The following is a 22125-nucleotide window of genomic DNA, read 5'->3' as shown; positions in this document are numbered from 1 at the left end:
GTCAAATATAACCTGAACAACACTATTCCAATATATGTGAATACATGTTCAAATTACTAGAAAAACTTAATACTTAATGACCTTTTTTTTTTTAAAGATTTTATTTATTTGACAGAGAGATCACAAGCAGGCAGAGAGGCAGACAGAGAGTGGGGGGGGAAGCAGGCTCCCCACTGAGCAGAGAGCCGGATTCGGGGCTCAATCCCAGGACCCTGAGATCATGACCAGAGCCGAAGGCAGAGGCTTAACCCACTGAGCCACCCAGGCGCCCCCTTAATGACTTCTAAAAGAAATAGAAGCACTAAATAATCCAGTGTGTGTTGGGTCTGGCTGGCATAACAAAGTACCACAGACTGGATGACTAAACAGAAATTTATTTCTCACAGTTCTGGAGGCTGAAAGTCCAAGATCAAAGTGCCAGTATGGTTGTTTTCTGAAAAGACATTTCTGAAAAAGACATTTTCAGACATTGTCTGAAAAGACAAAAGGCAGCAGGCATCTGCCTTCTTGTTGTATCCTCACTTGGCCTTTTCTCTGTGTCTGCACGGAAGGAGAGCTCTAGTTTCTCTTCCTCTTCTTATGAGGACACCGGATCTGTAGGATGAGACCCCAGCCTTCAGACTTCACTTAACCTTTATCACCTTCTTAAAGTCTCTGTCATCTCCAAAAACAATCACATTGTGGGTTAGGGTTCAAAATATGAATTTGGGGATGGGCGCTACAAGTCTATAACATTCAACAAATATTAATTAAATTATATGGGTAACTTCAAGACTTTCCACAAAGAAAACATGCACAGATGACATCATACCAAATATTCAAGAAGCAGATTGTTGTGATCATATTCAAAGTCTTACCAAGAGAAAAGAAAGTAAAACCACTCCTAGGTGCATTTTATGAGGCCAGTATTATGTGACATTAAAACTAGAAAAAGATAGTACAAAGATAGAAATTGTAGGCCAGCTTCTTTCATAATCACGGGTAATTACAAACTAATGGTAAATTTAATCCAGCAGTGTTTTAGCAATATTTTCATAGCCAAGCTGGTTTTTTTTAAATAAAATGTTAAAGTTGGTTTTATATGCATTAATATAATTAACTACAGTAATAGATAACTGGAGGAAAATACATTTATTCATGACTTGTTGCAAACCAAGACTAGTAGGAAAACACCTAATCTCATAAAGTATGTCTATCAAAAGCCTTCAATATAGATTATTCTTCATGCTGGTGTGTTAGAAGCAATCTCTTTAAAATCAAGAATTCCTCCATCACAGTTTTTAGGCAACATTTAACAGGGGAAGTAGCAAAATGTGTGTATGTGTGTGTGTGTATCTGTAGAGAATATATATATATATATATATATATATATATATATATATTCTAAAACATTACTGAAGAATCACTATATATTATATATAATATGTATATATATATAATATAATACAAATTATATAATATATAGTGATTCTCCAGTAATGTTTTAGAATAAGAGAGCCAGCAACTTGGGTTAATAATTAATACATTAAAACATTTCTCCACAATACCAATAACAGTTCAAAAACTTAGCAAGAGAGATTAAGATCTTCATGGGAAATTTTACACGAAAGGTAACAAAAAGACCTAAATAAATGGAGAAAAAACCAGGCTCTCTGGCATGTGGAGTCCAGATAGCAGATTCAACTCTCTCCAAATGTATCTATATTTTTAACGTTATTGTAATCAAATATTAAGACAGTTTGAGGGAGTGGAGAATTGATGAGCTGATTCTAAAATTTACATGACAGAACAATGGCTATAAAGAAAAATAAGGTGGATGATTTATCCTGTCCCTGCTAGGGCTTGCTGTAGAACTCTGTATGCTAGATTAGTAAGCATTGCCCTGTGTGTATCAGATTTGGCCAGGCTGTCTTCTGATAACAACCCTCTCCCAATCTGATCAACTTAAAAGCACAAACGTTATTTTCCACCCATATTTCTCACTCTCCCACATATATACATCCATCTCAGATTCCCAGGAGGGCACTGAACAGCACAGCTGCTCAGGTACCAGGCTGTTGGGTCCACCTGAATCATACCTAGATTCTTAAAGTTTCTGTCCAGAAGTGGCATGTATACTTCTGTTAACATTTCGCTGGTGGAATCAAGTCCAAGCCTACCATGAATGTGGTAGGGAAGCACAATCCTTCCCTACAAGAGGAAGGGACAGCAAGGAAAAATACAGTCATCCACACTATATAATTTTAAAAAGTGTGGTATTGACACTATCACTATAAACCAGTAGATGGATGCATGGAATGGATAAGAGTGCACAGATCCACATCCACACCTGCATGGGACTTGCAACACATCACAGGTGACATGCAAACCATTCAGAAGAAGATGGAATAGTCAACAAATGGAAAAGGACAGTGCTGGGACATGTTGCTCTATATGTCATAAAACATGAAGTTAGATTCCTGGCATAAATCACACTTCTTATTTAAGATCAATTATATACTTCAATATGAAATAAATCTTCAAAACTTTAATATAAAATGTGTTACAATTTAACAAGGAAGAATTTCTTAAATAGGCTACAAAAGAGGATATAAAACAATACAAATCTTAAACGTTTTCCAAAATGACATGCCAACCCATTAAAATCAAGAACTTCTGGCTTACTAAAAGGCAATAAATAGAGGGGGAAACAAGCCACATTCCAGAAAAGAATAGTTGCAACAATTGATAAAAGATTAGTATGCAGAGACATGTCCGCTAAATAAAATACTTCAATTTATGTTCATCTCTCATGGCAAATATATTCAACTCACACATTCCCTCAGATAATATACTTATTGTGTTTAGTGTTTTCCCCATATTTCCCCAAATACACCATGTGCAGATGCATATGGACCAAAACCCATTTTAATGTCTAATTCTATAAAACTGTCTGCAGTTTTCCTAACAATAGCTTAAGTTCTGAAGATCTGTAGGCAGCAGAGAGAGTCAATTATCATAAGGTTTCACTTATTTGTGGAGCATAACAAATAGCATGGAGGACATGGGGAGTTAGAGAGGAGAAGGGAGTTGAGGGAAATTGGAAGGGGAGGTGAACCATGAGAGACTATGGACTCTGAAAAACAATCTGAGGGTTTTGAAGGGGCAGGGGGTGGGAGGTTGGGTACCAGGTGGTGGGTATTATAGAGGGCACGGATTGCATGGAGCACTGGGTGTGGTGAAAAAATAATGAATACTGTTATGCTGAAAATAAATTTTAAAACATTTTTTAAAAAAGAATAATATCACTTATTTGTGGAGCATAACAAATAGCATGGAGGACAAGGGGAGTTAGAGAGGAGAAGGGAGCTGGGGGAAATTGGAAGGGGAGGTGAACCATGAGAGACTATGAACTCTGAAAAACAATCTGAGGGGTTTGAAGCCGTAGCGGAGTGGGAGGTTGGGGGAACCAGGTGGTAGGTATTAGAGAGGGCACGGATTGCATGGAGCACTGGGTGTGGTGCAAAAATAATGAATACTGTTATGCTGAAAATAAATTTTTAAAAAAGAAAAAAAAAGAATGAAGATCTGTAGGCAAACCTAAGTCCTTGTAAATAAAATACTTCAATTTATGTTAAAAAAAGATTAATATGCAGGCCATATAAGGAAAGATACAGACATAGTGAAAAGAAGGGGCAGGTGTACCCCAGGGTTCATAGCAGCAATGTCCACAGTAGCCAAACTGTGGAAGGAGCTGAGATGCCCTTCAACAGATGAATGGATAAAGAAGATGTGATACAGATACACAATGGAATACTTTTCAGCCATCAGAAACGATGAATACCCAACACTTGCATTGACATGGATGGAACTGGAGGGATTATGTTAAGTGAAGTAAGCCAAGCAGAGAAAGACAATTATCATATGATTTCACTCATATGTGGAACACATGCAATAGCATGGAGGACCATGGGGGAAGAGAGGGAAATCCAAAGGGAAAGAAATCAGAGGGAGATGAACTGTGAGAGACTATGGACCCCAAGAAACAATCTGGAGGTTTCAGAGGGTAGAAGGGAAGGTGATGGGTATCGAGAAGAGCATGTGCTGTGATGAGCATTGGGTATGACACTTAACTAATGATTCACTGAACACTACATCAAAAACTAATTATGTACTATGCAGTGGTTAACTGAACATAAAAAAAATTTTTAATTAAAAAAAAAGAAAAATAAACTAGGTTCTCTCCCAATGCCTCTAAGCTTCTCCCTTTTGTCAGCACTATTTGTGAGACTATAGTCAGAAATCACAGAATTTTTAAGTTAAAAAAAAAAGGAATGCCAAGAACTTGATATGAAAAAGATAAACATCCATATCAGAGAATGAGTAGAGGCAGGAACCAGTGCTTCAGGAAAAACGAATATGCTAATGAGAGATGTATACCAAATCCTAAATATCATTTAAGATATCCTGTGATTTTAAAAACTACTTCAAAAATTCATACATACACAGAGTTTTTAATCACTTCCAATTTTTATGTAATAAGTATTGAAAGATATATTTTAGACTTAGAAGGATTTGGGGGATATATCACTCTTCCTTTGTGCATATAAATATGAAGAAAATAAATTTGTTAATGAGGGGCACCTGGGTGGCTCAGTGGGTTAAAGCCTCTGCCTTTGGCTCAGGTCAGGATCCCAGCATCCTGGGATCAAGTCCCCATCAAGCTCTCTGCTCAGCGGGGTACCTGCTTCCCCTTCTCTCTCTGCCTACCTGCCTATTTGTGATTTCCGTCAAATAAATAAATAAATAAATAAATCTTAAAAAAAAAAAAATCTGTTAACGAATTTCTATATATTTTTCCCATCACAGTCTAAGTGATGGAATCGCCTTTGACTCAAGTTGTCAATGCCTTTATTTTTCCATGAAGCACAGGCAAACCATCTCCATGCACCCTCTCTGCATTTCTGATTCCCAGAACTTATGCACATAGGAAATGGTTCTCTTGTATGTCACTACATTGGGGTGATTTGTTACATAGCAGTACCTAACCAGAATGTCCCTCATTCACAAAGGACTTTGGAATGCTTGCACAAACCTTCTTGACCTTCTAGATCTTTCCATGTCTATGGGTGATGTCAGTGTTCACACCAATGACCTGTACTGTAGTCTCCCAGTTCCTGGACCTCCTTACCTACATGGATGTCCACTTCAGCTGCCTGTTTTCAGTTATCAAAAGGCAGGGTCTTGAGGATTTGAATGGACATCTGGAGGGTTTGGGATAAGGGACAAATGATGGCCCCATCCTAATCCCCACCCAAAGATCCCATGGCTCCACCTGGGGTTATCAACAGGCAGGGTACTGAGCAGAGCTGCAGGTCACAAAGTCACCATGCCAACCCCCCTGCCCATCATAAGGGACATCACAGGGAATTCTGCCTCTGTGGGGCAGGGAAAGAGCCACTCAGGTAGTAGGGCCATCACCCCAGAGACAGCCACTTGCCTCTTCCGCCCCAAGGGCAGATACCAGGTGGAGGCTTTCAGAGAAATTTGGGGCAGTGCTGGAGGGGACAAGACCCCAGGGCACGAGATTTGGGGGGAGACAGTGGATGAGGCAGAAGCCTGTGGTGGTTGGGCATGGCCAGCACTAATTCCACCCCTGCTCCAGTAGAGAGTGGGGTCTCGGGCACAGCTAAGAAAATAGGGAGCAGCAGCATCTGCATCCCAGGCCCTGCACTTTCCCTGTTCCTGCTCCTGTTGCTGCCACCTCCACTGCTGAGCACAGGGAGCTTCCTGCACCACCTCCCAGCTGGGAGATCTTTCCACCACCGCGCCAGGCACTACAGGAACAAAGCTGATCTGAGAAACTGCGATAGTGCCTTTAACATCTTCTTCCTCCTGGACGCGTGAGCAGCTCTCCCACCCTGGCCCTGGATGTCCCTCAGGGCACCTCTGACCTCAGGGCATGAAGTGGTTCAAGGAGATCCCAGCCTCTGGGAAAGGAGAGGTGGAGACAGTCTTAACACCTAAGATAAAACCCCTTTTTCCTGATGTAGAAGGAATGCTCCAAGAATTTATTCCCTGAGAATTTTCTTTTTGGAAAGGAAAAAAAGCCACTGTACGGTTTTTGGGTGACTCTCAGTCCCTCCTCTGACATGGCCAGGATCTGTGCCCTGCATGCCCCTTAAACAGCTGGATGGGCAGGTGATTGTTAGAAGCCCCTTTTCAGCAATTTTTAGAAGCTCACTGGGTTTCAGATTCTTTTTTTTTTTTTTTTAAAGATTTTACTTATTTATTTGACAGACAGAGATCACAAGTAGGCAGAGAGGCAGGCAGAGAGAGAGGAGGAAGCAGGCTCCCTGCTGAGAAGAGAGCCAAATGTGGGGCTCCATCCCAGGAGCCTGGGATCATGACCTGAGCTGAAGGCAGAGGCTTTAACCCACTGAGCCACCCAGGTGCCCCTGGGTTTCAGATTCTGTCTGTGCAGTTTTCTGCTTGTGTTGCTTTTCACCCAAGTAGATTCTATTTTTATTAGACTCCAGAGAGATTCCCTGTTGGTTCTGTTGGACCTTCACTGCTTAGAAAGTTCTTTGCTTTCCTGCCAAGGCTTTTGCTTCCTTCTTCAACCACTTGGAGACCAAATTCCAGAATGTGTTACACTTGCAAAACAGCTAGGTATGACCAGGTGTTATCCTGGGAAGCTGGGCTGTGCATTAGGCACCTTGTGGCCCTCAGAGAAGAAAAGGGGGTAGATCTTCATGCTTGGAGAGACTGGAGTTTTGCTTTGTTTCCATTTCCAACTTGTCTATTGGGTTGACCCCTTCAGTAGTAATAATAATATGACCATCCATAATGTCATCGTTGAAGCACATTTTGATTTCCAAAGCCCATCCACTATACTTCCATCACCCTCAAAACCATCCTAGAATGTAGAGTAAGGAAGAATGTAGGGTAAGGAAGACATTTTGCATTTTCACTCTCCTGGAGAAGCGACAGGATCTAGAGGTTGGATAAAGTAGATCCAAGGCTGGTGGGTGATTCCAAAGACCCCCCTGATCTGCCATCCTGTTACAGTGCCCTTCTTCATGACCCTAGTAGTGTGGGCAAAACCCAGCCCTGGGTTGTATTGGGAAGGATTCTGGGTATAGGTATGGCCTCTGAAATAATAGTAATTAAGCAATTTCTACATGCCTGCGATGAGCTGAACTAAGCCTCCCAAAGCTTAGGGAAGTAGATTCTATTTCTCTATGAGGGTGACGAAAACGAGGCTGAGAGGGATTAGTGATTTGCTCAATGTCAACTGAGTCAGTTTGTTGCAAATCATTAGATAGTGGGGGAATGTTCCCTTTCCTCTCTTCTGAGGAGGGTATGCAGTGAGGGAACAAGAAAGGTGCCAGAGAAATGGCTTCCTGAACAAAGAGGTCCCCACTTCTTGTCCCTTTCATAGCTCTGCTCTTTCCCCCTTTAGCTTTTAAATGCTGGGAGGTGATACCGTTCTCTCTGATCACAGCTGGCTGTAGCTGTATGTTGATGTGAAGGGTATGGACCCTACTCTGAAGTCTGAGGGCAAGGGAGGAAAGGGAGCAATCAAATCCCCTGTACCCTCACTCATGCTCCAGGATCAAGGCCCCCCAACCCTTATTCTGACATGTTACCCAGGTAGCCAGAACTGAATCCTGCTGGATGTACTGATGGGAGGAGGAGCTGAGGGGGTCCATGAAAGAGCCCTTATACACCCCTTTCACAGCTCCCAGAGCCATCAGTGAGGGGTCTGGCTAGAGCCTGCCTGCAGTTAACCAGGCAAAGATTGTCTGAAACCACAGAAAACTCCTCAGCCCCAGGGAAATAATCTCTGTGTGACCTGGGCACAACTAGTGTGGTTGAAGATGGCTTTACGCATTGCTTTTGAGGGCCAACTTGATGAGAAATTCCTGGAAGGTGAGCACATAGTCCCTCCAGCATTTCTCCCTGCTGCTCTCAGAAGAAGGGGAGTAATGACCACTGAGGATCATTTTTGCCCACACTGGTGAGTGAGGCAGACTGCACTAACCAGTCCTGTCCCCCTGGGCAACATGTTTCACCTCTCTGTGCCTCAGATTCCCCTCTGTGATGGGGATATTCATACCCAACTCACCAGGTTGTGATGAGAATGAAGGGGAGTTTGTATGCAGTTTGCCCAACATAGCGTCTCATGGAATCATAGAAGATGAGTATAAAATGCTGCTAGGGAAAGCAGAGTCAGGCACACCAGGGCTGGGGACTCCCTGGCACTACAGGGGCCCCTGACAAAGCCCTGACTCCCTGGCTTGACTCTCTTCTGACATGCCCTTTTGGGGTCAAATGCCTGTGCTGGTGACACTCCCAAGGTTCTCTGGGGCCTATCATCCATGTGATGAACAGTCCTGTTCGTTCATTCATTCCCTTAACAATTCATCCACTCACAAATAATGTCTGAGCAACTGCTATACATCAGTCACTATTTGGATGTACAGGTAAGGCAGCAAACAAAACTGGACAAAGTCCTTGTCCTCCTGGAGTTTCCATGACTAGAGAGGGAATAAATCAAAGAGGAGAGGAAGTAGTGTATTAGGTAGGATAAGCACCAGGGGAGAATCAGGGAAGGAAGATGAAAGTACTGAGGGAGGGGCCTTTCTGATGAAGTGGTCAGGGAAGGCAGGGCTGGCAGACTAAAAGGTAGAGGGAAATAAGAGGGTGTTTTTGAGCAGAGAGGGTATACAACTAGATCTTGGTCTGAAAGGATCACAATTGAGGGGCCAAAGGACAGAACCCACCAGGAGACCACTGCAGAGGTCTCTGGGGATCCAGGGAGATGATGGTGGTGTGGACCCGTGGGGTAGCGGTGGGGGTGCAGAGTGGCTAGATTCTGAATCTATCTTGAGGAATACAGACAGTTTGGATGGGGGAGTCCAAATGTGGCTGTAGACTGGGAACAAGGGGAAGGAGAAAAAGTAGCTTCATCACTGAGTCTTCCTCTCCACTGTGGGTAAATATTTTCTATTTCACAAATGAGGGGGGAAAAAAAGGTCACTCAGGGCCAGAAATGACCCCCTAAAGCCCTCAGAAGGGAAGACATGGAGCAGTAATTGAAATCCTGGGATGTCTTCCTCCAAAGCCCATGCCAAAGAGTCCAAGGCTGCGTGGGTCCCTGAGAATCACTGTCTGCAGGAAGGTCTTGAGTGGTTCATTTCCACCTTAATCATTAGATTCATTAAGTTGAATTGGATGAAAATTAGTGAGCTCTACCATTGCCCCAGGGCTGACTCCCTTTGAGGGCCAGGAAACTCCAGATTAGGGGAATGGCCTGTGTAAAGTCCTGAGTGTGAGACCCTCAGATGATCTCAGAGTATGAGGAGGGAGGGAGGGTAGAGGAGGAGGAAGAAGGAAGGGGCTGGCCAGTGGTGGGCCCTTGGGCCTATCTGAGCAATGTGTGTTATATCTTAAGGGCATCTGTGGGATTCACTGAAAGAAATACTTTTATCAGAAGAGAGATGGATCGGATCTGTGTTCTTGAAAGAACTCCTATATTCCTTAAGGATTAGATAGGAAAAGAGACGGAGGGCACATGAGTGGAATTAAAGGGGAAAATTCTAGAAGTTCAAAGGAAGCCTGACAGGCTGGGGAAAAACAAGTGGGAAACAAGATCAGGTGTGCCAAATGAGAGAAAAGGGAGACAGACTCTCCCAAAGCTCCTACATATGTGGCACAGTTGGAGTAGGAAGGGCTGGTGTAGACAAGACAGGCAGTTCTTTGGATCCATCATGCCAACAACATGGGTATGTCACTGTGAGTGCACTGTGGATGACAGGTCTCAGCTTCTTTTTCTGATGTTAAAAGATAAACTGAGGCACTTTGTAATTTTTAAGAATTAAAGTATACATGGATTTACATTAAGTCACACCAAACTTAAGTTGTTAGGAACACTACATTGGCAGGATCTAGTGCCAAGATTTATATAGAGAATATGTAAAAGAAAAACAAATAAATTATTTTAATATAATAGTTTAAGTAGTTACTTGATTTGGGAAAAGTGCAATTAGCTGTTTTTTATTGGTTTTCTTATACAGGTTACCAAGACATTAGAACCACCTAGTCTAATGACTTTTGCCATAGATATTATGCTACTGTTCATTCATTCACCTTTTTTTTTAAATTTCAGAAGTTTTGCAGTCTAGAAGTTAAGTTACAGTTTGTTCCATCTCACTGAATTTGTCCCCTATTCTTGAGAATAGGTCAGTTCAGTTAAACAGTTGTATCTCATTTAATGAGGTATTGTTACAGAGGGGCTCCCAAAGTTAGACCTATACCATGTGAACATTCAGGTATTTAATAAGATGCATTTTAATGAGAACAAAAGAAAAATTAAGGGTTAGAGCAGACTACAAACCAGATTCTGAGACCAGAAAGCTGTCAATTGAGAAGGTGTGCAGACATAGGGCTTTAAATGTGAGCTTAAAGCATCTTGTGTAGTTTGAATGTTCTGGTGATGTCAATGGATGTTCAAATGATTGTTCTGAGTGGCCTACCACACAAATGTTTCCTGTGCATGAGACATTGTGTTGATTTCTATGAAGTTTATATCGAGTTATCCAGCTCAGTTTTGCAGGGCTTTGGGAAAAGAGCAGTTTCTGATCTTAGTGATTCCAAATCAGAAGGGAGGGAGCAAATTGGAAGCATTAATTTAGAGAACTGTACACAGATATAAGGAAAATAGAAGTTAGGATCCATTACATTTTACAGGTAGATAGCAACACCACAAAGACAAGAACAGGTCTAGCTAGAATCTGATCTCCATGAGGGTGTGTTATAGATTTTACTGCTTTTTACAGAAAGACAAAAAGCAGTTTTTATTGAAACATAATCTTCCTCTTTCCCATTATCCCAATTTCTAGCAAAAATAATCTCAGTAAGAATAATTTATGAAATCACTCTAGTCTCATTAAACTGGGCTTAATTATTTCCATGAGTGCAGGAAGAATAATTATTTTAAGTATAATCTCAGATATGATATACCAGTTAAAGCTCTGATGATATCTAAGAGGACTTATTGTCTCCATTAGGGTCCACCTCATTTTTAATTCTGGTAATAAGAAATTTTGATTAGATTTTGTCATTGTTTTCTGTGATTTTGTGATTAGACTTTTTTAAGCTAAGAAGCCAAACAAATCACTTGCCCAATTTCATCCTGTTAGAAGGAAATCAGATTCTTATTTAGCTTACACAAATACCTATATTGTCATGTAAAGTAAGAATACTCAAGGAGCACCTGAGCGGTTCAGTCAGTTGAGCATCCAACTCTTGGTTTCGGCTAAGGTCATGAGCTCAGAGTCCTGAGATCGAGTCCCACCTGGCTCTGCACAGAGTCTGCTTTGGATTTTCTTTCTCTCCACTTCTACCCCTCCTTTCACTCTCTTTCAGAATAATAAATAAATAGATTATCTTTAAAAAATGAATACTTAAAATTTTCTGAAGAACAGAAGGATCAGATAGAGAGTAAAAGATATTTTATTTTCAGTAAAAAGTTTGTTTACTAAATTTCTATAAATTATAATTAGATTAAAAGAAAGGATAAAAATGACTCCTTAAATCTGGAGATGGAGGAACAGAAAGGCCAGCAATGTTTAAAAATAAGATCATAGGGGCGCCTGGGTGTCTCAGTGGGTTAAAGCCTCTACCTTCGGCTCAGGTCATGATCTCAGGGTGCTGGGATTGAGTCCCGCATGGGGCTCCCTGCTCAGCGGGGAGCCTGCTTCCTCCTCTCTCTCTCTATCTCTGCCTGCCTGTTTGTGATCTCTCTCTGTCAAATAAATACATTTTAAAAAATCTTTAAAAAATAAAACAAAATAAATAAAATAAAAAAGGATCATAAATTCATAATAATCCTCATGAGTTCTTCTAGTACTATGTAATTAATTCTTGATTAATGTTTAATCTTCTGTTAGAAATTCTATGAATCCATCATTTTCTCCATTAGTGTTCAGAAAATTCTCCCCCACTTCAGTTAAAGTTATCTGAAACTTGTACCTGGAAAGTTACCAGAAAAAGTCCTTTCCATAAATCTCTTTGAACAGAAACTAATTCTGCAAAACCACTAGTGTAAAGCAGTAACTGTCTATAAATGTCAAAAGACTTAAAAGCTTAAAAGCTGGAATATTAAAGATCTGATGAGGGTTCATTACAGTGCAATTGACAAGAAATTTTACTTTTTCTTTGACATACTTCTTAAGACCATAATTAGAATTATGACAGATAAGATATTACCAAGACATTGATTTCTTGGAATTCCATACAATTTCTGGAACTTACCTTAATAACATAGATCCATACGAGTATAACCTAAAAAAAGTTTAACATATCTTCTTATTTGAGAATGCTTCCCACGTAATTCAACATGTCAAACTAGCAAAATTAGTTTAATATGTCTCTTTTATAAGGAGAGCAAAAAATATTTTGAGATGTTCCAGGGACCCTCTTAAATATCCCAAAGTCATCCTGAGGTTAAAAAGAGGTCATTTTGAAATTGGTAAAGAGAAGTTTATTTTAAAAAGAAAAGAAAAGAAATCAGCACAAGGGAGGAAGCAAGATGGTGGAAAAGTAAGGGACCTCATTTCATCGGTCCCTTGAATTTAGCTAGATAACTATGAAATCATTCTGAACACCCATGAATTCAACCTCAGATGTAGGAAGAGAGTAACCAAAACCCTGAAAGTAGAAAAGTGAGCACTTTTTCCAAGGTAGGAGATACAGAGAAGTGAATCTTGAGGAAAGATACCAGAAGATAAATGGAGTGGGGAGGGACCCTCTGTAAGCTGGCTACCAGAAAGTGATACAGCTCCAGAGGGCAAAATCAGAATCCTTAGAAATCTGCTCCAGTGAGAGACATCCCTGTCTGAATGGTGCTCAGGGGATTAAATGAGAAGATCTCTAGGTGGGACAATGTGGTCTCAGGATCCTGGAGTCACAGAATTAACAGGGACTCCTGAGCTGGTCAAGTTCCAAAGCAGTGGAAAGGGGAAACTTGTTCTGGTCAGTGAGCCCAGAAGGGGGCTCTCAGCTCAATTTGCCATAAACTGTAAGCCAGACCAATTGGGTGGCCACTCTCTTGCCTGTGGACCCTGCAGAGGACTGGAAACACAGAGACCATTCACCATCCCCTGGGAGGGGCAGAATGGGTGCACTCAGAATCCAGCCACTGTTCTCAGCACCACAGCCCTACAGAGAGCATTAACACAGGACCCTACAACTTTCCCCTGGAGGACTGCTGTGGACATGCACCACAAGAGTCTGCAGAGTTTGGCACACAAAAAAGTAGAGAGCCTTGATCCCCGAGAGTTTACTAAGGAGAAGGAACTGCGTCTTTTGGTTCTAGGGCCATTTGTAGCCATTTTTGTTTCGATCCTCTAAAGAGGCACAGAAAGTCTTAAGGGAACAAATGGCACACAAATGACATACAAAGGACTAACTTACACTGAGGTCAGACACCTGGCAAGGGGAGGGGCTACTCCACCCAGGAAAGACACCTGAGAAGCAGCACAGCCGGCTACCCCCCACCAGAAGACCAACTGAAAGAAGAGGAGCAGAGCAAGTATACAGACCCCACAAGACTTTAAAAATACAGTGCCAAGGAAAATAGTATATAGAATTTGAGGCCTTTTTCTCATGATTCATTTATCTCTCAGTTTAAAATTTTTCATTTCTTTTTTTCCCTTTTCAACTAGTTTCTTATCAACTCTTTGTTTTTTAAGTCTTTTTTAAACTCTCTTTTTAAACTTTTTTTAAACTTTCATTTTTTGCATTTACATTTTATAGATCTATTCTTCATTTTTGGCTTCCTTTCACTCTATTCAATTTTATTCACTCATTTTGGTTTCTGATTTTATTCACTCATTTTGACTTCCTTTCACTCTATTCAATTTTAATGTGTGTGTGTGTGTATAAAGTTTTGCTTTCTTTACAATTTTGGGATTTAGTGTCTTCTAACACATAGACCAAAATACACTCAGAAACAGGTGGATCACCCTGTTTTGTCCACCTAGTGAGATTATATTCTCTCTTCCCCTCCCCTCCTTTTCTCTTTTTTATTTCATTTATTCTTTTGCTCTTCTGTTTTGGTTTCTGACTTCTTAGGATTTTTCTAATGTGTAGTTTGCTTGAGTCATGGTTGATATTTTTTATTGTTCATTCGTATATCCATTCTTCTCTGGGCAAATTGACTAGAAGTAGGAATTCACAACAAAATAAAGAAGTAATACTCTCTGCACAGATCTAACTTGATATGGATATAAGTAAAATGTCAGACCTGGAATTCAAGATAACAATTATAAAGTTATTAGTTGGACTGGAAAAAAAGGGCAAAAGACACTAAAGAATCTGTTGCTGCAGAAAGGAGATTTAATTAGCCCAAAATTAAAAATTTTCCAACTGAAAGGCAGTCTAAATTGGATGCTCTAATAGCTAGAGTTAATGAGGCAAAAGAGAGAGTCAGTGACACAGAAGAAAAATTGATGGAAAGGAAGGAAGCTGAGGTAAAGAGAGAAAAACAACTAATGGGCATGAAGAGAGGATTTTTTTAAATTTTATTTTATTTTTTTTCAATGTTCCAAAATTTATGCACCACACCCAGTGCTCCAGAAATCAGTGATGCTACAAAACATACCAACATCAGAATTATTGGAATGACTGAGGATGAAGATGGAGGTGGGGTGGGTGGCAGCAGAAGGTGTATTTGACCAAGTCATAGCTTAGAACTTTCCTAATCTGGGGAAGGAAACAGGCATTCGTGTAGAAAGGACCTCTCCCCAAATCAATAAAAAATAGATCACTCTGATATATAATAGTGAAGCTTCCAAATTTCAGAGACAAAGAAAAAATACTGAAAGAAGTCAAGAAAAGAGGTTTCTAACCTACAGAAGTAGGAACATTAGACCTGCATCAGACCTATCCACAGAGACATGGTAGTCAAGAAAGGGCCGATATGATATATATTCAGGGTACTTAATGAGAAAAACATGCAGCCAAGAATACTTTATCCAGCAAGGATATCATTCAGAATGGAAGGAGAAATAAAGAGCTTCCAAGATAAACAAACTGAAAGAATATGTGACCACCAAACCAGCCCTGCAAGAAATATAAAAGAGAGACCCTATAAGCAAGGAGAGAGCCAAAGAGTAACATAAACTACAAAGGAACAGACAATTTACAGAAACAGGGACTTTACAGGTAATACAATATCACTAAATTCATATCTTTCAATAGTTACTCTGAGTGTAAATGGGCTAAATATCCCAGTCAAAAGACACAGGACATCAGATTGTTCCCCTGAAACAAATAATTCATTGTTAATTTAAAAAAAGAATGAATGGGTCAACCAGGAAATTAAAGAATAATTTTAAAAGTTCATAGATGCTAATAAAAATGAAAACACAACTGTTCAAAATGTTTGGATATAGGAAAGGGGGTTCTAATATGGAAGTACATTGCAATGCATGCCTCTCTCAAAAATTGGAAAAATCTCAAATATAAAAGCTAACCTTACACCTAAAGGAGCTGGAGAAAGAATAGCAAATAAAGCCTAAACCAAGCAGAAGAATAGAAATAATTAAGATTAAGAAATAATTAAGGTTAAGATTCAAGCAGAAGTGAATGAAATAGAAACCAGAACAGTAGAAGAGATCAATGAAACTAGAAGCTGGTTCTTCGAAAGAATTAATAAGATCAATAAACCCCTAGCCAGACTTATCAAAAAGAAAAGATAAAGGACCCAAATTAGTAAAATCATGAATGTAAAAGTAGAGATCACAGCCAAGACCAATGAAATATGGTCAATTTTAAGAACATATATAAGCAACTATATGCCAACAAATTGGAGAATTTGAAAGAAATGGATGCATTCCTGGAAACTTATAAACTACCAAAACTGAAACAGGAAGAAATAGAAGATCTGGACAGATCCCATAACCAGCAGGGAAATTAAAGGAGTAATCAAAACTTCCCAAAAGCAAGAGTCCAGGGCCTTATGGCTTCCTAGGGGAATTCTACCAAGTATTTAAAGAAGAAATAATACCAATTCTACTGAAGTTCTTTTTTTTTTTTAATTTTTTACTTCTTTTCAGTGTAACAGTATTCATTGTTTTTGCACCACACCCAGTGCTCCATGCAATCCGTGCCCTCCCTAATACCCACCACCTGGTTCCCCCAACCTCCCACCCTCCGCCCCTTCAAAACCCTCAGATTGTTTTTCAGAGACCATAGTCTCTCATGGTTCACCTCCCCTTCTAATTTTGAAGCTCTTTTTTAAAAAATGGAAATGGAAGGAGAAGGTCCAAACTTCTTTAGGAGGCCTATCTCACCTTGATCCCAAAGCCAGACAAAGACCCCAACAAAAAAGAATTATGGACCGATATCCCTGATGAACATGGATGTCAAAATACCCATACTATGAGAGACTATGGACTCTGAAAAACAATCTGAGGGTTTTGAAGGAGCGGGGGGTGGGAGGTTGGGGTACCAGGTGGTGGGTATTATAGAGGGCATGGATTGCCTGGAGCACTGGGTGTGGTGCAAAAATAATGAATACTGTTATGCTGAAAATAAATAAAAAATAAATTTTAAAATACCCATACTGGCCAATAGGATCCAACAGTACATTAAAAAGATTATTCACCACAACCAAGTGGAATTTATTCCTGGACTGCAAGGGTGGTTCAACACTTGAAAATCAACATGGTACATCACATTAATAAAAGTAAGGATGAGAATCATATGATCCTCTCGATTAATGCAGAAAAAGCATTTGACAAAATAAAAATCCTTTCCCTTTTTTTATTGTGTTATGTTAGTCACCACAAAATACCTTATTAGTTTTTAATGCAATGTTCCAAGATTCATTGCTTACATACAACACCCAGTACTCCATGCAATATTTGCCCTCCTTAATACCCACAACATCCTTTCTTGATTAAAACTCTTCACAGTGTAAGGACAGAGGGAACTTACCTCAATATCATAAAAGCCACCTACAAAAAGCCCACAGTATCATTCCCAATGGAGGAAAAACTGAGTTTTTCCCTAAGGTCAGGAACATGACAAGCATGCTAACTCGCACCATTATTGTTTCAACATATTACTAGAAGTCCTAACCTCAGCAAAAAGAAATAAAAGGCATTCAAATTGGCAAAGAAGTAAAACTCTCAGTCTTTGCAGATGACATGGTACTTTTTATGAAAAACCCAAAAGACTCCACCCCAAAATTACTACAACTCATACAGCAATTCAGTAATGTGGCAGGATACAAAATCAATGCACGGAAATCAGTTGCTTTTCTGTACACTAACAATGTGACTGTAGAAAGAGAAATTAGGGAATCAATTCCCTTTACAATAGCACCAAAACTCATAAGGTACCTATGAATAAACCTAAGCAAAGAAGTAAAGGATCTATACTCGAGGAATTACAAAACACTCATGAAAGAAGTTGAAGAAGACACAGATGGAAAAATATTCCATGCTCATGGATTGGAATAATAAATATTGTGAAAATGTCTATGCTACCCAGAGCAATCTGCACATACAATGCAATCCCTATCAAAAATACCTTCAACTTTTTTCACAGAGCTGGAACAAATAATCCTAAAATTTGTATGGAACCAGAAAAGACCCTAAATAGCCAGGGGAATGTTGGAAAAAAAAAAAAGAAAGCCCATGCTGGTGGCATCACAAAGCCTCACTTCAAGCTATATTACAAAGCTGTAATCATCAAGACATCATGGTACTGGATCAAAAACAGACACATAGATCAATGGCACAGAATAGAAACCCCCAAAATAGACCCTTGACAGCATGGTCAACTAATCTTTGACAAAGCAAGAAAGAATATCCCATGGAAAAACAACAATCTCTTTAATAAATGGTGTTGGGAAAATTGGACAACCACATGCAGAAGAATGAAACGGGACCACTTCCTTATACCACACACAAAAATAGACTCAAAATGATTAACTTATTTCACTTAGCACAATACCCTCCAGTTCCATCTACATCGATATAAATTATAAGTATCCATCATTTCTGATGGTTGAGTCATATTCATAAATATATATATTTAGATGCCACATCTTCTTTATCCATTCATCTGTTGAAGGACATCTGGCTCTTTCCACAATTGGGTTATTGTGGACGTTGCTGCTATGAACATTGGAGTGCAGGTTCCTCTTAATTTCACCACATCTCTATCTTTGTAGTAAATACCTAGTAGAACAATTACTGGGTCATAGAGTAGATCTATTTTTAACTTCCTGTGGAACCTCCAGAGTGTTTCCAGAGTGGCTATACAAGCTTTAAATCTGATGCCTTGACTTCCTCAAGGATGGATTCTGTAAATTTATTTAGTTCTTTGAATGAACAATGTTCTATTTCTTTGTACATTCTGTGATTTTTGTTGTTGGAAATTTGATTTGGATTATTACAATGTAGTAACTGTAGAAATAAGATTTTCTAAAAAAAAAAAAAAATTCTCACTGGTCTCAGGGGTGTTTTGCTCCTTCTACATGTGTAGAAGTTCATTTGTTTTGAGATCGTTCCAAATTACATTTTCAAAGAATGTATCTTGTGTGGGGACACTGGAGTTTCTGTTTCTTTGGCTAATTTTCAGCTTATATTTTGACAGCGATTCCTTTGAATGCCGGCAGTTTGAAACAAATATAAAAACACCGTAACATTTAAAAAAAAACAAAAAACACAAGAAACAGAGAAGAGAAACTCTTCCACTTCCAATTAGGTAGATGTTATTTACTGGGCTTTCCTTTACCACTTAACTAGACTTGTTCTGAACCTAGGGATCAACCGAAGGTGAAAGTTTATTTATTTTTTTAAAAGATTTTATTTATTTGACAGACAGAAATCACAAGTAGTCAGAGAGGCAGGCAGAGAGAGATGAGGAAGCAGGCTCCCCGCTTGAGCAGAGAGCCCGATGTGGGGCTCAATCCCAGGACCCTGGGATCATGACCTGAGCTGAAGGCAGAGGCTTTAACCCACTGAACCATCCAGGTGCCCCCAAAGGTGAAAGTTTAAAGTGTTCACAGAATATGCTTCTGGCTGAGCATATGTGTAGCTTTCTAAATTTATCTGTGTCCACAACTACCTTTGCAAATCCTAAATTAACCCCCACAGCAAGTTTAGAGAAAAGATGTACACAATAATTTATAAGTGAGGTCCACACTGCTCCCTCTGGTTCAAGAAGTTGGAACTGGACCACAGATCAGGACTCAAACTGCCACCAGACTGGAAAAAGAATGGGGGAAGGGTGATTTAAAATGCCACCAAACTTTCCTATTGTTACAGGATTTCCTTCTTTAGTGCCTGCGGTTCTTGGTCACACTGCTGCCAAGTATGAAGAGGTAGACCAGATGAAGAGTGGTGGGCAGCAGAGCAAACTTTATTGAGCCATAGTAAAGTGACAGTACAAAGCTCCTGAAGAGGGAAGGGATCCGAGAGGAGTTGCCACTGGAGTTTTTAAGTCTAAGTGTTTTGATGAGCTTGTAGGTGGGCTGTTTTAATCTGATTAATCCTCCCTGCACCTATCATCCAATCAGGGTTTTGTCATCTATCACACGGGAATGGGTGAAGGGCTCTTTCCTGGGTGGTGTAAAATCCTCTAAAGGGTGATTTCCTCTTAGGATGGGGGCACTTTTGCCTGCTTGCCTCTCTTCCAACTGTCCTCCATCAGTGTCATCCCAGTCTGCCCAGTCGAACAGGGAGAGCCTGAGCTGTACAACTGGATCTGGAGTCAGATCTATGCTACCCATGGAAATTGTGCCAAATTCTTTGAACTATGAGAGACTCAGTTTTCTTGACTGCAAAATGGAAATAATTCTGATATCACAAGCCTGCTCTGGAATTGGAAATCTTTAATGTAAAGTGCCTCATATATACAGGCTCCATGAATGATAATCTGGACATACTTAGGATCATCTATCCTTGTTTCCCTCACTATCTAGTGACAGTTTTAGAAGTAGCTTAGAGGAGGCAGAAGGAATGGTGGAGTGGAGAAAGGGTGCTTTTGGATGTGTGGGACACATGTAAAAACATATAAACATGACATTGGGAATGTCAATGAACATAGGGATCATTGGAAGAAAAGGAAGAGCCTCCTTGAGGGTTTCTCTGATTCTGACATATGTTCTCTGACTCTGGCTTATGTTCTCTGACATAGGACACGTAAAAGGCAGGAACCATTCACAGACCCAGGGAAAGAATCCAGGCACCAGCACCAGTCTGTTTCACTCTAACCATCCATAGAACCCTGACAAAAACACTTAGTCAATAAACCTTCAGAAACTGGAATTGTGCAGACCTACAGAGATATGACATTACAAAGAATTTTGAACCCTGGGCAGCTAAGGCACAATAAAGTTCTTCCCACCTAGGCAGAAGGGGCCATCATGAGGCATCAACCTTCTTTACTCTCCTACTCTCCATCCAGGGATTAATGTGGGAGCCAACCGGAACCAAGAATCTAAAAGTAGGGACAGGAGAGACCTGTAGTTTTCCCTTCTGGTTGTAGCATGATGACACCACAACAGCACTGTCCTGGGTCTATTCCAGTCCCTCCCCTGGCAGTGGGGCTAGAAAAGTCCTCCTGCATCCATAATGGCTCAGCTTTGCAGGCTGATAGGAAAGAGGGAAATAAAATAGTCCTAGTAGCACATCCTCTGTGCTGAGGTCAGGACTTCTACCAATGTGTTGGTAAGTGGGAAGGGCGGGCAATAGAACAACATATCAGAATCAGTGGGGACTTTTCTATCCTCCTTCCTTCCTTGCCTAATAGCCTCATCTAACATGACCAACCATCTGGGTTTGTATCCAAAGTCCCTCATCCTCAAGCATGGGTCTATGTGGTCATCTTCCCCACCACTTCCACTGATGATAGTCACCACCAAGGTAACCCACTAAGGTGTTTGGAAGACATCAGTTATGTGGGCTGTAGATGAGCTTGCCAAAGGGACTGTGGGAGGTAGGGAGGCAGAAATCCTGCCTACCTGATGGAGGCACATAATCCCTCTGATCAATGTTGTTTTGGCTTTCAGGTCACAAACTGCAAAAGACTACTGGGAAGAATCACAGAGACTTGTGGAGGAAATGCTGAAGAGGTTCACAAAGTAGGCTTGTGTTTCCCTCTGGGGAAACAAACACAGGGCAGTGTCTTGAAATAGGAAAGGATAGGTCAGTCATTCCATTGGTTCATGGCAGCTTTGACTGGCTCCTGCCTGAGAGTCAAGCCATATTGTTGGGGATACAGTCTGACCTAGAGGACCTAACAGATTAGGAAACAGGCAAAACAGTAGCAGTAAATAAACGCTTGCTTAAACAATGCCAGGGGCCAAAAGAAAAGGCAAATGACTTATGGCAACTTTAAGGAAAAATTAAGAATTCACAGAAAAAGTTCAATGATGGTTTCCCAGGGGATGTGAAATTTGATCTCATTTTTTAAAGATGGGAAAAAACAGGGTAACAGGAACCATCAGGGAGATTTCTTAGGGAGTAAGAGGTCTTTTTGGGTGCAGGATAGGGTTATAATGCAGGGGAGGGCTGAGAGATAAAGCCAGATGAGTCAGCATGGAGCCAAAACACAGTGACTCATGCCAGGCCATGGGGCTTGAATTTTCTGCTGTGAGCTATAGGAAGCCACAGATAATTCTTGTTTAAGGGTGTGAAAATACCAAAGTTGTGCTCTAAGAAAAAAAAAAAAAGTCTGATAATAGTGGTAAATGAGTTGGGAGAAGAACCAAAAGCAGTTTAGCTAAGGAATAATGAGAGTCAGCAGACCAGAAAACAGTGACCAAGGGGAGGAAATGAAGGGATGTATATGCATGGTTACCAAAAGAGAGAATAACTTTTTTAGAAGAGAGAGAGGTGGGGAAGGAGTTCCAAAGTATGTTGCAGTAGAGGAGAGGCCATTTGGGAGGCCCTCTTGCAAGAGTATGAAGGTGTCTATCTCCTTGAGTTGCACTGTGCATATGCCTGTGTGTGTGTGTGTCTTTTGGAGAGAGTGTAAGGGTGATTCAGGATGCCATTCTCACACACTCTTCCAGGAAGGTTGCCTATTTAACAGGCCTCAGAATTTCTTTGCTAAAAT

Source organism: Mustela nigripes, chromosome 4, assembly GCF_022355385.1.
Source record: "Mustela nigripes isolate SB6536 chromosome 4, MUSNIG.SB6536, whole genome shotgun sequence".
Classification (NCBI taxonomy): domain Eukaryota; kingdom Metazoa; phylum Chordata; class Mammalia; order Carnivora; family Mustelidae; genus Mustela; species Mustela nigripes.
Note: the sequence above shows the minus strand (reverse complement) of the source record.